The sequence below is a fragment of the Pyxicephalus adspersus genome, chromosome 2 (genome assembly GCF_032062135.1).
Source record: "Pyxicephalus adspersus chromosome 2, UCB_Pads_2.0, whole genome shotgun sequence".
Taxonomy (NCBI): Eukaryota; Metazoa; Chordata; class Amphibia; order Anura; family Pyxicephalidae; genus Pyxicephalus; species Pyxicephalus adspersus.
Window position 1 is genome coordinate 146,951,822 of NC_092859.1, and position 19,229 is coordinate 146,971,050.

Below are 19,229 nucleotides of genomic sequence, written 5' to 3' on the forward strand. Positions count from 1 at the left end.
GTGCTCTTTTCCCTTCACTTCCAATGCGGTCGTTAATCTTCAGACGTTCCTGGGTCTGTTCGTGGATGAACGAATGTCAGAATCTTGTCCAAGACGAGTCCGAGAATCAACTGACGTGTGTACACAACCAATAACCAATGGGATCACTCCCAATCACTTGCAATATCAACACAGCTAGAATGGTTGTTAGTGTAAATATTGATAAGCACTTCTGATAGTTGGCATTTGTTAGGAAGCATTTGAGGGTAAATATCAGTTCTGCTGGTCAGTGGGTGCACAATGGTAACCAGAAGTCACTAGTTGCACACCCACTGACGGTCCAGTTTTATACAGTACATTTGTGAACTACAAGCCAAAAACTGCAGATTTTTAAGTCAAATCTTTGAACCAGCATTGCTATCCAAGTAGTCATCAGTCACCAGGTAATTTGATTTTATGGACAGCCCCCTAATAACATGGTGTTCCATCTTGAAAATGAACAGATCAATACCTGGGGCTGTTATTTAATTGCTTGGAATGGCCCCTGATGATGAAGTGACCAATTTTGTACATCCATAGATCAAAATCTGGCGACAAGTAATTTAATTGCATGGAAGGCCCCCTGATGATGCAGCCTCCAAGCTTGTACATACAACAGCAAGATCTGGAGGCAGGTTGTTTGATTGCAAGGAGGGATCCCTGAGATGCAGCGGCCAATCTTGTACAAGCATAGCTCAAAATCAGGCGGCAGGTCATTTTATTGAGTGGAAGGTACACTCATGATGCAGCACCTAATCTTGTACATGCATAGATCAAGATTTATTTGAATGGAAGGTCATCTCAGAATACAGCACCTAATCTTGTTTATGCATTGTTTAAGATCTGGCGGCAGGTTATTTAATTGCATGTTAGGTCCCCTGTAGATGCAGCATCCAATCTTGCACATGTGTACAGCAAGATCTGGCGGCAGGCCATTTGATTGCGTGTAAGGCCCCCACTGGTATGTCTGTGCCCAATTTCACATTGGCATAGAAAAAGATCTGGTGCCAGGTTTTTTGATTGCACAGAAGGTCCCCTGATGATGCAGCGTCCAATCTTGTACATGTATAGGTCAACATGTGGCTGAAGGTTATATTATTGTGTGGAAGGCACTCTGATTATATTGCACCTAATCTTCTACATTCATATTGTAACTCAAGATCTGGCGGCAAGTCATTTTATTGCTTGGAAGGTCCCCTGGTGATGCATCGTCTAATCTTGCATACATACATGCATAGCGCAAGATCTGGCGGCAGGTTATTTTATTGCACGGATGGGCACCTGGTGATGCAGCACCTAATCTTGTACATGAATAGCTCAAGATCTGGCACCAAATCCTTTTATTGCTTGGAAGGTCCCCTGATGATGCAGCCTCCCAGCTTGTACATGCATATAACAAGATCTGGCGGCAAGTCATTTAAATGAATGGAAGGTACCCTTATGATGCAGCATCCAATCTTGCACATGTGTACAGCACGATCTGGCGGGGGTCATTGAATTGCATAGAAGGCCCCCCCGGTAGCTCTGTGCCCAATTTCACATTGGCATAGAACAAGATCTGGCGGCGGGTAATTTAATTGCACGGATGGGCTCCTGGTGATGCAGCACCCAATGATGTACATGCATATAACAAGATCTGGCGGAGGGGCATTTAAATGAATGTAAGGTCCTCTTGTGATGCAGCATCCAATCTTGCACATGTGTACAGCACTATCTGGCGGGGGTCATTGAATTGCATGGAAGGCCCCCCGGGTAGCTCTGTGCCCAATTTCACATTGGCATATAACAAGATCTGGCAGTGGGTCATTTAAATGTATGGAAGGTCCCCTTATGATGCAGCATCCAATCTTGCACGTGTACAGCACAATCTGGCGGGGGTCATTGAATTGCATGGAAGGCCCCCCCGGGTAGCTCTGTGCCCACCTTCACATTGGCATAGAACAAGATCTGGTGGCGGGTTATTTAATTGCACGGATGGGCTCCTGGTGATGCAGCAGCCAATGATGTACATGCATATAACAAGATATGGCGGGGGTCATTGGATTGCATGGAAGGCCCCCGGGTAGCTCTGTGCCCAATTTCACATTGGCATAGAACAAGATCTGGTGCCAGGTCATTGGATTGTATGAAAGGCCGACGGACGATGCAGCGTTTGGATGCCGCTAGCACCTCATTGAGGGAATCTGGAAGACAACAAAGCAGATGGTAACACAAGGCCAGACATGCAGCAGCATAAAACTACAAGACAACTTCTAGGAGCTGCTGCAAATCTTTTTGTTTGTTTTATAATGACAGAGATTCTTTAGGATAAAGTAATCAGGAAGACATGCCTCAGGTAGCTATGCAGCGCTCAGCATAAGCAGTGAGCAGTCTGCACAGTGTCAGTATACTCACTGACAGCCCCATACTGAAGAATGAAGCTGCACGGGCCCTCCCGCACACAAATCCCCGCCAGACCCCTCACATGTCAGGGCGGCAGGCCTATGTATACGTCTGAGTGACGTCGCCTTCAGCCAATCCCAGATTAGCACTCCTTGTTACTCCTGGTGACTCACTCGTGCCTCATTTCTAGAGCATACAAGCTCGTTCTACCAATAAAACGCCTTTTAGTTTTTCCCCAATCACAAGCGGATGGATGTGAATGACAGCAGCTTCGTCCAATAAAGTGAAAGAAACCGAAGCAGCTGTGTTGTCAGGGAAGTAGCTGTCGTCAAGGGACTGAGAGGTGGAAAGTGCGGGAGGGCGGTGGTAGCAGAGCTGTGGCTGTCATTTCTGGCTGCTGGCAGAGCGGATGGTGCCGGTCGTAGGAGAGCCGTGAGGTGAGAGGAGCTCGGCACCTGCCAGGGCCGGCTATTGTCTTTGTGTTATTCATGTTTCCTGTGTGTGCCATTGTGACAGAAATGTGACTCTTCTCTCTCTGTATATCTCAATGGGCCACCCTCAGCACTAATAAGCTGCTATGACTGGGGTAATAATAGGAAATAATGGGGTCCCTGTGTACAGGGAGCTCTCCTCATCATACACCCCCCATTGCCCTTCTGGAATCATCTACAGAGGTGACCATGGGCTCCCTGTACTTTAATAAGACACCACAGGCTCCTCAAGGTAATACCGGCCTATGTGATCGTTTTCTGAGTGGTTTACTGGACCCGTGCTGTGTGTTTTATTGTTTAGTGTTTAAAATATAGAACTATGGCGCCAACATCATCTGCAGCGATGTACGTAGTCCTCCATGGTCATGTGACATTGCGAGGGGCTCATGGTGGTGATGTCCCTGCTGTAGTCCCAATCCAATGACCCCGCCATCATCACAATGTCACTTCTCTGTTATAGTCCTAGTCTAATGTCTTTGCAATTGTCACAATGTGTCATCCCTACTGAGGTCCTAGTTCCATGTCTTTATCATAATACCAATGTAATGTCCCTGCTATAGTCCCAATCTAATAACCCAGTCATGGTCACAATGAATATCCCCAATATAGTCCCAAAGTAATGTCCCTACCATGGTCACAATGTAATTTCCTAAATATAGTCCCAATCTAATGGCCCAGCCTTGGTCACAATGACATTTCTCTATTAAAGTCCCAGTCTAATGACCCGGCCATGGTCACAATGTCATTTCTCCAATATAGACCCAGTCTAATGTCCCTTCTATAGTCCCAATCTAATGGCCCAGCCATGCTCAGAATGTCAGTTCCCTAATATAGTCCCAGTCTAATGTCCGTGCCTTTGTCACAATGTGTTATCCCTACTGAGGTCCCAGTTTCATGTCCTCATCATAACAACAATGTAACGTCTCTGCTATAGTCCCAATCTAATGGCCCAGCCATGGTCACAATGTCAATTCTCTAATGTAGTCCCAGTCTAATGGCCCTGCCATTGTCCCAATGTGTCATCCCTACTGGGGTACCAGTCCCTTGTTCTCATCATAATAACAATGTAATGTCCCTACTATAGTCCCAACCTAATGACCCTGCCATTGTCCCACGAGGTCCCATTCTAATGTCCTCACCGTAATCACAATTTATTGCTTCTATTAAAGTCCTACTCTAATGACCCAGCCATTATCTCATTGTAATTTCTCTAATATAGTCCCAGTCTAATATCCCTGTTATTCTACTAATCTAATGACTCAGCCATGGTCACAATGTTTCATCCCTACTGTGGTCCCAATCTAATGACTGCCAATATCCTAATATTATTGAATGTCCCTAATAGAGACCCAATCTAATGGCCCAACTATGGTCACAATGAATATCCCCAATATAGTCCCAAAGTAATGTCCCTACCATGGTCACAATGTCATTTCCTAAATAGAGACCCAATCTAATGGCCCAACTATGGTCACAATGAATATCCCCAATATAGTCCCAAAGTAATGTCCCTACCATGGTCACAATGTCATTTCTCCAATATAGACCCAGTCGAATGTCCCTAATAGAGACCCAATCTAATGGCCCAACTATGGTCACAATGTGTTGTCCCTACTAGGGTCCCAATCTAATGATTGCCGGTATCCCAACGTCCCTACTATAGTCCCAATTTATTTTTCCTATCGGAGTTCCAATCTTGTGACCCTTCTTTTATCACAATTTAACATCTACATTATAGTCCTTGTATAATGTGTCTACAGTTGTCCCAATCAAATTCCCTTATCATAATTACAATGTTATGTCCCTACTGTAGTCCCAATCTAATGACATTGCCATTATTACAATCTTTACCATATTTACAATGAAATGCCCTTACTATAGTCCAAATCTAATGTCTCTACTGTAGTCACCGTTGCAGTGCTGTATATTAAATAGGGGTTTTAAATGACAGACATATACAGACAGTGACACAGGAGGAGGAGAGGACCCTCCCCAGAAGAGCTTACAATCTAGGAGGTGATATAGTAAAGTGAAGGGAGACAAAACAAGCTAACCCTTGCAGTGGGCAAGAGGACTGACTGCAATGGGGAAAAAAAATAATTTTGTCCTGAAATCAGCTGTCAACTGGAGAAATCCCAGGGGGTAGGTTATGAAGACGAGCTACAGCCCCAGTCTTTTGTTGGGTGCACAGACCAGCCAGGGGTGCTTTGCTGTGTCATGGGGTTCTTCTCTTCCCCAATCCACTGCAATCAGTACAGGGCAAACCGCGCTTCACATGTAATCCCGCCTGACTTTTCTTCTGGTGCATTTCACCCTAACATTTATCAGCCATCTACACCACCTAATGGGGTAAAAAGCTCTGGTTAGACTTTTCTAGAGCTGCCCCAACTCTCTGGAATGGTCTTCCTCATGCTATTCGGCTTCCTGTTCCTTTCTCCTCCTTTTAAAGAGCCCTCTAAACCAATCTTTTCAAACTTACCTACCAACTTCTCCTGTCTAAATACTCACCATTCCATACCCCCCTCCTAATGTGTGCTGCTTTCCCCACCTCCTAGATTGTAAGCTCTTCGGGGCAGGGTCTTTCTGTGTCACTGTCTGTGTCTGTCATTTGCAACCCCTATTTAATGTACAGCGCTGTGTAATATGTTGGTGATATATAAATACAGTTTAATATTAATTAAGAATGGGCATTGCGGTCAGCAACCAAAGAGGAACTTTGTTTTGTTCCAGTAGTTATAATACTGTAGCTATAATACTGCAGCTTGTCATTGTCAGAACAACATTCCCTTATCTTTAAATGTTACTCTAAGCAAATGACTGTAAAGAAATACAGTTGAATTCTAATTACAAGGGGAAATTTATGTCATGGTAGAGATTGTTTAGCAGAGGAAAGTTTGCATTCCCCTCCTTCCTCATCAATGTTTCAATGAGTGTATGCAGGGTGTTGTGTATACCCCAGCTAAGGGCGGAAATAATGTAGGGCCTGCATTCATGTGACAGAATTTTATTACAAGTGTCCTAAAAAAGAAGATTCATGTCGTTGTAGAGGATGAGCTTTGCTAAGTGCACTTGGGCAGCATGGTGGCTCAGTGGTTAGTTCCATGGCCTTTGCAGCGCTAGCTCCCATGTTTGAATCATGGCCTGAATACTATCTGCATGGAGTTTGCAGGTTCTCTCAGTGTTTGCGTGGGTTTTCTTCCAAATTTCAAAAACATGCATTTAAGGTAATTGGCTTCCCCACAAAATTTATCTTTGACTGTGGTAATGACACATGAACTGCGGTAGGGACTTTAAATTGTGAGTCCCTTTGAGGGACAGTTAATGCCATGACTATTGACTTTGTACAGCGATGCGTAATATGTCCGCGCTATATAGATACTGTATAATAATAATAAAATTCAGAGCCTCAGTAGGCACATGTCAGACCTCTGCAGGGAGATTGCTTCTTTCACACAGAGAACACAAATACTACAGCATGCTGGCAGGGGACAAGCCTTTTTACTCAATCTGTGGCTGTTTTATGAAACTATTGAACTGTGAGACCTTTGGTTTGATGGAGCTGGAATGTAATAATCTAATTTTTAAACTTTATTCAGATTTTAAGAGCCTAAAATATGTTTTTGTAATGTACATAGTAATGTACATTGTTGTGCTGTTTGTTTCTTATACAGAGCGATGCACTTGCATTGTACATCCTGCCATGCATTATATTACCATGTTAGTGCATTGCCTGTCTACTCATTGTTAATGGACTTCTCTAATGCAGATTATTGTATTACCTAAACACTCTACAAAATTTTAAAGGGGTTCTTAGTGAAATGGTTTTGTAGTATGTAGTGTATTAAATGGAAAATTTAGAAGATTTAGATGGAGGAGAAGTAATGTGCAGAATTTCTCACTCCACTATACCTGGCAACACCTTAGTCCTCATCCATTGGGCATGATTTATTAAAGCTCTCCAAGGCTGGAGAGGATATACTTTCATCAGTGAATCTGTCTGATCCAGCAAACCTGGAATGGATCTGGTCCAGGATTCAAAACATTTACTAGCATATAGCAAATGACTTTGAGGAAATCCATTCCATGTTTGCTGGATCACCCAGCTGTGCTGATGAAAGTGTATCCAGCCTTGGAGAGCTTTAATAAATCAGGCCCAGGGTTCTCCCCAGGCACTTTTAGCTGGGTGCACCACCTGGCACTTTTCAGGACCCACCCAGCTGTTTTTGGGTGGTTACCAAAGAGTTTGGTCACAAAATAGGGGCTGCCACCCACCTAAAATTTTTTCCCACCCGTCTTAAAAACATTTGTAGGTTGAGCACTGAGGCCCATAATGTCAGTCAATAAACTCTTCTATTTTTCAAGCCCATGGTGATCTAGTGGTGCTTCTTTGTAATCTGCTTTTTATTATTATTATTATTATTATTAAACAGGATATAGCGCCAACATATTACGCAGCGCTGTAGATTGAATAGGGATTGCAAATGACAGACTAATACAGACAGTGATACAGGAGGAGAGGACCCTGCCCCGAAGAGCTTACAATCTAGTAGGCAGGGGAATTTCACACACAATAGTATGGGAGATATGTAGTGGTGGTTTCAATTGACAGAAGAGGACGGGTAGGCAAGTTTTAAAAAATGGGTTTTGAGCGCTCTTTTAAATAAGCAGAAAGTAGGAGCAAGCCGAATAGGACGAGGAAGACCATTCCAGAGAGTTGGAGCAGCTCTAGAGAAGTCTTGTAACCGTGCGTGTGATGAGGTTATGAGTGAGGAAGTCATTAGTAGGTCATTGGAGGAGCGGAGAGAGCGGCAGCTTTATCAACTCCTTCAAAATAACTTTTAATAATAAATAATAACTTTTTAAATTAGCTTTTGTAGACTTCATCCGTGTCAGTGCAAAGTCTTGAGTAATTTAGGGGGCTTTGATTGACAGCCAGGCTTCATTTTTCTGTATGTTTTGTAAGATTACCCTGTTGGGAGGAATAAGAACGTTTTAGGAGTCAACTAAAGACACATTTCTTGTTTTTCTTGCATCAATGATTTGTTTATAAAGAAATTATTTGGCAAAAATTGCTGTGAACATTTGCAAAGTAAAGAGTTTCTTTGACTAATAATAAAATGTAATAAATCCCACTTTTGAAATGCAGGAATTGCTAAAACTCCTTGGTGTTGGCCAAATTCCTTCATTAAATTTGCACATGTATGAGCTGTGCCCCAAATGGCATTACACATTACATACATGCAATACATATTGCTTTAAACAAAATTTATTTGGCACAGTTTTATATACTAATTACTTTTTGGTTACAATATAAACGATAACAAATATTTTAACTTTTAAGCCCATCAAGGCATAGCATTTTATATATATTTTTATTGGGTAACTCAGAGGTGAGCACTCTGGCTTTGCAGCACTGAGTCCCAGGTTCGAATCTCAGTCAGGACACTATCTGCATGGAGTTTGCACGGGTTTACTCTGGGTACTCCTATTTTCTCCCAAATTCGAAAAACATGCAGTTAGGTTATTTGGCTTCCCCCAAATTTACCTTTGACTGTATTAGTGACACATGACTATGATGGAGACATTAGATTGTGATCTCCTTTGGGGGGAAAGTTTGTGATGTGACTATAGACTTTGTACAGTGCTGCATAATATGTTGATGCTATATAAATACTGTGTAATAATAATAGCGAGCAAAGATTTAGAATTGGCTTATTCCTTGAAGGTAGGAAAGAAGCCTTTTGGGTATTTGTCCTTTGTGACTCATGTAAGCGGTGTTACATAAGCATATGTGCCATGTCACTGAGAATATACACCCTGATGCTGCTATGTCTCTGAGGGATCCAGCTGTTTGCCTGGTAATTTTTTCCATAGGTGTAAACAGAAGATGAGTCTAATTTGTCGTTTTTATTCTCTCAAAGTCTGAAGAAATCAGACCTGGTTTCTAATGTGTTTGTATCACTTTATTTCATGACATGTTTTGCTATAATGATAAAGTGTAACACTATAACCTGAAACAAATCTTCCTTTACTGTTTACTTTTTTCTGTAATCCATCTACACGCTGTCATTAGTATAGGGTATACAGTGTTCAACCCCAGCATTTTTTTAAAAGAAATTGTTGGTGGGCGGTAGCCCCTGTATCTGTGACCCAACTCTTCTGTAACTATCCAAAAGTTACAAAAATGGTGCAGCCAGCTATAAGGGGCTGAGGAGAACACTGGGCATTATTTAAAAAGTTGCATTGGATACAGTTGAACTTTAATAAAAACACATTTTTTTCAGACCGGGAATTGGCTGTTTCTTCCTGTTTTGATGAAAGCTCCTGCCAAATTGTGTTTTACTTCATCTCCCGAACTCCAGACACAACACCTGCTGGTATCCTGGGAAGGGCAGCAGACGGGATGCTTGCTAACCCTGGGCACAGCTCACACCCTGCTCCAATTCCTCTGAATTATAAACATACAAATGTAGACATTGAACAGAGCAACTTATAATGGTTAGAAAATGAATGGAGACTTTTGAGCAGTGGTCCTTTTATTTGAACACCCTTTATGAAACTCAACAAAAGACTGAAAATGTGAATATCATTTAAACTTTGTGGGTACACATCATGAAGCCATTGGTTAGCAACTTCTGTATCATTTATTAGGCACCTATCTGGTTTCCAAAGCAGTTTATTTTTACTTATAGTATCTGACATTTGCAGAAACATTCTCTGGCTATCTTCTTTCTTGCAGAAAGAATCCTCAGGTCCACGTATTTAGTATTCAGTGCTCTCCCTAGCCCCTTTTACCTGGGTACACCACCTGGCACTTTTCAGTAACCACCTGGCTGTTTTTGGGTAGTTACTGAAATACTGGATAGTAATAAAGGGGCTGTTACCCGCCTACAATTTCTTCCCACCCGGCTTCTGGGTTGGACACTGTTATTATTATTAAGCTGCATTTATGTAGCACCAACATATTGCACAGCGCTGTACATTATGCAAACAATGACACTGGAGGAGGACGTAATTTCAATTATAGAGATTGATTCTCCATCTGGAAATGTTTTGATGAATGTCAGATTCACTGCATTATAAATAGAACCCATATTCTGTAACATCAAAGATTTTCTGGTGTGGGGTAGCCATGCACTACTGTATTTTACAATGATGGTATATTATGAATGATGAATGTAGCTAACTTAGTTTCCTCATTTTCTCCTAGCACTAAATAAAATATAGGAAATATTAAACAGGAACCCCAGACTAAATAAACTGATGAAATTACATACATGTTTACCCAGCACAGGCACAGTATGTGTGATTGCTAAGCCAGGTATGTGACAACATTGCTTGGATCTTCAATTGTCTTCTCCTCAATCCTAATGGGATCATTGGACCATACCGCATCTTCATGACCTCTGTCCATGATAGGCAGAACTAAAATAGTTGTAGTGTGGCAGAGATTTGTGTATATTACAAGACTGGCCAAATAATGTTGCAGCCCCTTTAAACCTTGAAATAGGTAACATTATACTTGTAAAGGTTTCCATATATCGAGGTTCAGATCCTTTTCAATTTATTAACATCCATAGAGTTTAAAGCGGAACTAAACCCGCAATTCTCAGCTGTCTCCATTGCCTTGCAGGCTGCCACCATCTCCTTCTTTCTTTACTTTCTGCAGACAATATTCGGCAATCTTGATTGAGTAACAAAGTGGGGATTGCACACCCCGGGGGTTGCAGGGTATCCTGGCAGCCAGAGCTGAAGCTTTGACAGATACCTGGAATGGTCAGGCAGGCAGAAGGGATTATTGCAGAAGGGACAATACCTGTTACTTATTACATCACTTTACATTATACTACCCTGTATTTAATAAATCTTATGTAACATTACAGTTGTCAAGGTTTACTAGGCTTTGCCTCATGCATTGTTCCATATTGAACCATCATTTGATTAGCCAGGTCAGGGTACTAACCAAGTATTTGTAATATTTTTCTTTAAGCCGGGTGGGAAGAAGCTGTAGGTGGGTGGCAGGCTCTGTATTGTGAGCCAACTCTTCAGTAACCACCCAAAAACAGCTGGTTGGTCACTGAAAAGTGCTGGGTATTGCGCCTGGCTAAATAGGGCTGGGAAGAACACCGTATCCTATTTAAAAAAATGTTCTAGCATAATTAGTGATTTGGGAGCATAGATAAGTCTGAGATTTTGTGGAAATAATCTCACCTGCTTTTATCAGCAAGGATTGCATTACAGTTTCTTGTCTTTTCTGATTTGCAGCAAAAGACTATTATGTTGTCATGTGATCCGTGTCTGCCTGCCAGTCTGTCAGCAGTATTGCTGGTGTCTAATGTGTAATTTTCCTTCTTTTTTCATACGTAATGCAGAACTGTTTAAAGTGACCAGCGCACCTCTATACAGCCACTCTTGTGAAGAGATATTTCTGGTGAAAGGACATCTCTTGCCTCTGTACTGGCGTAGAACATTGGAGATTGTGGGCCTAATTTATTAAAGATTTTCAAGGCTGGAGAGAATATACTTTCATCAGTGAAGCTGGATTATCCAGCAAAACTAGAATGGATCGGGTGCAGAATTCAAAACATTTGCTAACAAATAGCAAATAACTATGAGGAATTGCGATTCAGGTTTGCTGGATCACCCGGCTTCACTGATGAAAGTGTATAATAAATCAGCAGCATTGTGAGAGCTGCAAGAAATACCTGGAGGTGTTGATAGAACAAAATCAGTCAGATGCTTTATTTACCCTAACTTTACTAGAACAAGGGCACACTGGATATGATTCAACAAATAATGAGAGTAAGTAATTTAATGAGTCTGCCACATTGGTTGGGATCATGTGACCAATCGCTGGTATGTGGCCATACCATGAGCACCGGCATGGAGAGGAATTCATTGGTTTAAAGGGGAAAGAAATGTCTTTGTGCCATACATATATTACACAATACCCAGGAAGGATATTTCACAAAATAGGCTTGTGTTTAATGATTGTAAATTGCGCAGTAATTGCGGTATAACATAATAGGATAGTCCAATGAAAGTGCTCTCTAGTATAAATCAGGAACTTTCCATTGCTGACTCACCTTTTAAAGCTGCAGCCTCTAGGGCTGTCTGCTTGATCCTGGTTTATGACATAAATAATTTGCTAACCTATAATCCTGGAATCCGGGCATCTGGACATTGCTGGTTGTAGGTCTATAGGTTACTAGCTAATGCAGCAAGAATCAGGCAGGCAGGCCCCAAGCCTGCAGTTCTTTGTGTCATTTAACCTTTGTTGTTCATTTTCGTAATACAGTAACTGTATTTGTGAAGATGTATTTGTAAATGTTAGAAGCTGGAGTACATAATCTTATCTGTACTGAACCAAATGCCTTGTAAATAAAGAGCCTGGTATCACAAGGCAGTGGAGTCAGTGATCACAAGATGTCTCACCTTGCAGGTACAGATAGGAGGGTTCTATTACAGATCCGGTGTAGGGTTATCACTCTGACATTACTGTATTCTGTGAATCACTTACCAACATCCGATAACTTACACAGTGAGGCTGCTTGTCTGTTCAATATATCTTACAACCTGCAGTTATTCAAATAAAGAGATGGCTGTTTCCTCGTCAGAAAAGATTTCTGAAGTTTGCAGATTATTTTTGGGGACTGAACTATGTTTAAAAGACTATCGTTTCAGGGCTAGTATCGGATGAGAATGTGACGTGTATCCGTCCTGGCAGATCCATGAACGACTGCAATACAAGTGAAGGGAGAAAGCGCAGCGGGGTGCCGCTCCTTCGTTCTCCCTCCTCTTCATAGAGTACAATGGAGCTGTATGTACAACGCTCGATCATGCATCTTTCAGTCTTTTGTCATTGGAAAGGAGTGTGAAAGATCCTTTCCAACAACAAAAGTCTAACAGGTGTACGCAGCCTAAGGCTATGTACACGTAAGATGATTCTCACCCAATATTAACGGTTGAGCTTATCTAGGCAAGAATATGACATGTACAGAGGTCGCCCAACGTTGTTCATCCTGACAGATCCATGAACCACCGCAATAGAAGTGAAGGGAGGAGAGTACAGCAGGGTGCCGCTCAATTGGTCTCCCCCATTCTCCCCTCTCTAAAGATCAGAACAACGCTGTGTGTACTACGCTCCTTCTTTCATCTTTCAGTCTTTTGTTTCTGGAAACGATCGTGAAATTGAGCCTATGCCAGCCAAGCTCAACCAGAGTTCCTGCAGAGCAGGGGTGTCAAACTCAAATACACATTCAAATACATAGACCAAGTCGCCGGCCAAACTTGAAATGTATTGAAAAACCAATTAATCTCAATAAGAAGAAACAAGAACACACGAGAAGAGCATGCAGTGGATTGATGTAAATTATTTAGATCAATCCACTGCATATTACTGCATGCTCTTCTTATGTGTTCTTGTTTCTTCTTATTGAGATTAATTGTTTTACTTTGCCTCTGTCAGTTTTCACGCATAGGCTGCTGTTCAATAGACACGAGTAATGCCGCTACTACAATTACCGGCATCACTTGCATCTATAAAATGCGGTGCCACACAAAGGGAGAGAGGCCGCTGGTCTAGAGACACGGATATTGTAGTAGCGGCATTGTACTCGCGTCGATAGAACAGCAGCTTAATATGAATTGCAGCTGGCCCGCCGTTACTACGGATTGCAGTAGTTGCGGGCCAGCTGCAATTCATTTTAAGATATCTTTTGGGGGCCAAAAAAAAGGACATGCCGGGCCAGAGTTTGACACCCCTGCTCCAGAGGTAGTTAGACATTCTTTGAGCTTTGGCTGATTGACCTCCCATGTGATGGTAACCTTTTGAAGCCAATGGCACTTTGCAGAGTCAGTAACTTAACATAAAAGCATTTTATAGCTATCTTTCCAATGACTAACGGTGTAAGGTGTATATTGTCCCCTGTCCTCTATTGGTTTTAGCAGGGGTTCCTCAAGACCTAAAAATAATTTCAAAGGTTACTCAGAGGTAAAAAGATTGAGAAAGGCTGAACTAAACATACTGGTACATAAGGACAACTTCTACTTTTTGCTCCAGTTTTATTGCACTAGTAGCTCATAGTGACTGGTCAGAAATCGTTTTTACTTCTCAGATCACCTCAAACTAATCTGAATGCTTTGAGGTACCGAACATAACTGAAAACTGATCTGTGCACAGCATTGCTAATTGATAGTTGTATGTCATCAGTGTTGTGGTCAGCCTGTGTTCATTCATTCTAAAGAGACCACAGGTCCCAACCTCAATCCTAAATCTTTAGATAACAGGGCATATGGGATAGCTAATGCTACAGCATGCACCGTATCTGTATGTATATCTATATATATCTATATCAGGGTTCTCCCCAGGCCCTTTTAGCTGGGCGCACCACCCGGCACTTTTTAGCACCCACCCAGCTGTTTTTGGGTGGTTACTAAAAAGTTTGGTCACAATATTGGGGCTGCCACCCACCTACAATTTCTTCCAACCCGGCTTCAAAAAAATTCTGGGTTGAGCACTATATATATATTGACTGAGACTCATGTGAGTACACCAGTCATCTTTGTACAGCGCTGTGCTATATGTCAGAGCTATATTTGGATGTGTGTATGTCATCATCAGGAAATGCATGGAGACTTTTCAACCAAACTTGCTAGACATATGACTCAGACTTGTGTGAGTGCACCACTGATCTTTCTACAGCGCTGTGCTATATGTCAGAGCTATATTTGGTGATCACTATGAAATGCAGGGAGACATTTCAACCAAACTTGCTATGTTCCACCATCACTCGAAAACGCATGGAGACATTTCAACTAAACTTGCCATATATATGACTGGGACTCATGTGAGTGCACCACTGATCCCTGTACAGCGCTGTGCTATACACCAGAGCTATATTTGGTGATCACTAGGAAACGCATGGAGACATTTCAACCAAACTTGCTATGTTCCACCATCACTCAAAAACGCATAGAGACATTTAAACCAAACTTGCTGGACATATGACACCGCTAATCTTTGTACAGTGCTGTGATATATGTCAGAGGTATATAAAATGTATAATAATAGTGTGTGACTGTGGGGGGACATTGGAGTGTCCGCTCCTCTGTACAGAGACTGATGGGTCTAACTCAGTTTTCATTGTACAGCACTATGGTATATGTCAGAGCTATATAAATCTATATATATAAAATTGGATGTGTGTATGTTTGTATGTATGTATGTGTGTATGTTCCACCATCACTTGAAAACGCATGGAGACCTTTCAACCAAACTTGCTATACATATGACTGAGACAGACTCATGTGAGTGCACCAGTCATCTTTGTACAGCGCTGTGCTATATGTCATAGCTATATTTGGATGTATGTATGTATGTATGTCATCACTAGGAAACGCATAGATACATTTCAACCAAACTTGCTATGTTCCACCATCATCGTAAACGCATTGAGATATTTAAACCAAAATTGCTAGACATATGACTCTGACTCATGTGAGTGCACCGCTGATCTTTCTACAGCGCTGTGGTATATGTCAGAGGTATATTTTCATGTATGTATTGCTCAGTGACAGTGTGCCTTTTTTCTTAAATTTTGCTTTATTTTTTTAACTTTCTGTTTCAATCTCTTTTTATTTTTCTTTTCTCCATTATGCTATTACTACTAATGGACCACTAATGGACCCAGGGCTTGAGACAAAGTTTGTATGTGTTGACCTTTCCTGTATGCATTGTTGCAATATTTTTTTTAATTGCCATTTGCTACAAAGTGATGTGGCATTTATTAAAATATTATACTGTTAGAAGTACCATTACATTTGCTGGTTGTTTTTATTGTAAGCCAAACTGTTCAGAAGAATGCATGTATGTCAACGATAGTTTGTTTGGAGCATACTATGTTTTTGTATACTTATAAATAATCATTGGAGCAAAAATCAGAAAACACATTCACAAAAATCTACCGATGGTTACATCAGTCAAGGTATTTTGTAAGCAGTAGTAACCCCTTGGTTCTTTTTTCTCACTTTAAATCTTGGATATTATACACAGAAGATCTAAATATCAAATTTGTTAATCTAATAACCTTTACACTCTTAGGCTGGGTACACACATGCAATAATCGTGATATTTCACGATCCTTTCCAACGACAAAAAACTGAACTATGAATGTACAGCGCCTTTCTGTACTATGGAGAGGGGAAAATGATGGAGCGGCACCCCCTGCGCTCTCTCGCCATCACTTTTATTACGATCGTTTGTCATTCATTGTGGCGGATCTACGAACAACCAGCACTATACAAATGCCAGATTCACGTCTGATATTAGCCCTGAGGCCATTATCGGACGACAATCATCTGACGTGTGTACGTAGCCTTATGCAATACCCTCTATATGAATCTGACATTCCCTCAAACATTCCTTGGTGGGAATCAATTACCGCCATTTAAACACATGTACCTGGAGGAGTCCCACAAGGTCTGATTCCCTGTTTTATAAATAGAGCCCCTTATGTTGGCAAAATGGTAATGGATCAGCTATCATTCAGCTAGACTCACAGCATTTTTCTTGAAACATCTATAAGCTGAAGCTATCTAAGGCCTGAAAGTTTGACCTCATGTATTCATATTTGTTCAAACCTGACACAAAAGCTGCAAGATCATACAGCAAGCGCACAGCGTTCTAGAAGATTGATCTCCTTGTTGAGTCATGTAATATAAATACATCATTGCAATAACATAAGAACTATAAAACTACAATGCAGCAATGATACCATGGGCTCCATGCCAGGAATATATCGGGGCGTACATGTTTTAACAACTATCTTCCTGGACAGTGCCTGTTAATATAACACCACAGCTATTTGTGAAACATGTTTTTTGGCTGCTGGTGCGGCTAGGTCTTTATGTAATATTTAACAATGATATTTATATGCAGGAACAGTTGGTGGGAAATAACTCAGACATAAGATTAAAAAAGTGGTTCACAATGAACATTGTGGAGTGGTGCTACCTCAGCGTCTCATGGGAGGAAAAGTATGTTTTTATTATTATTATTATTATTATTATTATTATTAATATTATTATTATCATTGTCTTGTATTTTTATAGTGCTGATATTCTTTGCAGCACTTTAAAGTGCAACATCATGTCACTAACTGTGCCTTAGGGGTATTCACATTCTAATGTCTGACCAAAGTGATCATCTGATGTTCCTAACAATGTTTAAGGCCAGTTTTCAGAGCGGGAAGGAATGCATTTGTCCATAGGAATGTTGGGACAATATACAAATGCCATGCAGATAATTTCTTGGACAAGAATAAATTGGGATCCCAATGCTGCAAGGCCATATTGTTCTGCCCACAGTTTGTAATTAAGTAATAATTTATTTTTCTAACTTTTTATTTTTATTTTTATTTTTTACCTTTTATTAAGTTTTATATTGAGTATACTCTTAAAAACACAGCCCACAAAAAACTCTGAGAATCTTATTAACAAGGGGATCTACATAAGCCTCATAACCAACTTAGTACAAACAAAATGTACTTTGGTGATCCATGGCAGGATCTTTTGGAACAAAGTTGCTGCTAAAGGAAACCTTTACCAAGGAGTTGCATCTTTTTCAAAAGGCTGATTTACTAATCCATTGGTATTTACAGCATTATTGCACATTATGGCACCCTTACCTAACAAACATTCTGTCTGATTCAGCTGTCAGCCGTCAGTCTGTCCATTGCTGTTTCTTGGGGTCCTCTTCAGCTATTGGGGGCCAATAATGTAACAACTGCACATACACATAGATCCTGGAACCTGTCTCCATTCTAGGAATTGTAGGAATGGCAAAAATAAGGCAGNGTACACATATTCAATAATTGTTTTTCTGATCTCTCATGATCCTTTCCAACGACAAAAAACTGAATGCTGCGCATACAGTGCTGTTCTGCTCTATGAAAAGGGGAGAGGGGAGAATGTGGGGAGCAGCACCCTGGTGCGCTCTCCCCCCTTCACTTTCATTACGATCATTTGTCAGGACGGAATCATGAACGACATCCCACGAGCACTGTACACACCAGATTCTCATCCGATATCCGCCCTGAGGCAATTATAGGATTAGAATCATCTGACGTGTGTACATAGCCTAGGTCAGGAGCTTACCCTATAACTGGCAATTTTTTTGTTAAAGTCTAGTGCGGTAAGGGGTCAGGTTTTTATTGTTATGTGGAACTCCATCACAGAGATTTACCCTCACTTTCTATCCTGCAGGCAATGTTTTTTACCAGACTGGCAATACAGGAAATTTTTGCAGCAGAGACCCAGCAATATTAATCTGTGATTGAATTCTCTTACTCTACTAAAGAAAAGAATTTCTGTCTGTTCCTGTGTTGCTATTGGGGAGTTCCCAGTCTGATAAAATGTCAGTACCCCTTGCTCCTGTGCAGGCTGTTATTTCTTTATCTCTCCAACAATCAGGGTTGTGGAGGGCCCTTGGCGTCCTCTCAATGCTGAGAAAGCAATCTGCGGGGGTAAGGCATGAGGTAAGTAAGGGCATCTTTTACTGGTACCCTAAGTAAAAATAAACCCCTGCAGAATGGAGGAAGTCTCACAGCAAGTGTCATTTTTCATCTGGTTTACAGCTCATAAACGTAAATAATGCCTAACCTAGAACTCAATTTCTGCTTTTCAGTTTGGTAAATCTAACAATAAAACATATTTTGTTGTTTTTGTTCCATGGTTGCAAAAAAAATATACCTGATCGGGACAGAAGTCTGCAAACTTAGTAATAGGCTGTGCACATAATCCTGAACAAATAGTGCAAACTCCTTTATAAATAAGCTGATGTCCTGGATCAGATGCATTGACAGTAAAATATGCATGGCTTTTATCCAACCTTTTGAAGGGATCAAGCAGTGTAATCAATCCAGATAGTTTTATATGTTACTGCCAGGCTTTTGACTCTTCATACTATCCAAACAAATGTGTACCATGACTTCTTTGTGTAATTTTGTGACGAGGAGTGTCTATAGATAACCATTTTTATGCCTGTTTTTTTTTTATTCTGTCTGTAGTTTTGGTTTACTCTTTGCCACTGATAAAATTCAGAATGATTAGTACTTTAGTTTAGTTTGTCCATCTTGATTAGCCGGGCTTGGGTAATGTAGCTTTCGCGAAGGTGTGCAGGAGTTCATTCAGTGCAAGTAATAAGAAGGGAAGCCAGGATGTGTCGGGTATCCTGGCATCCAATGTTAAGCTGCCTATGTACAGCTCAGCAATCCCAACAGCTCCACAGAGATGGACGAAGATTGCAAGAAGGAAGAAGATGGACGCTCCCTGCCACTG

The 19,229-nt window shown here is 41.1% G+C and overlaps 1 protein-coding gene across 1 annotated transcript in view; it reads left to right on the plus strand.

Annotated features, from left to right (window-relative positions):
- The first annotated feature begins 2,709 nt into the window (after positions 1-2,709).
- Positions 2,710-19,229, plus strand: part of ABHD2 (abhydrolase domain containing 2, acylglycerol lipase) — a 50,555-nt gene continuing 34,035 nt past the window's right edge. Inside the window, exon 1 of the mRNA XM_072402715.1 lies at positions 2,710-2,837. The gene's annotated coding sequence lies outside the window, so the exon portion shown is untranslated. The remainder of the gene's footprint in view (positions 2,838-19,229) is intronic.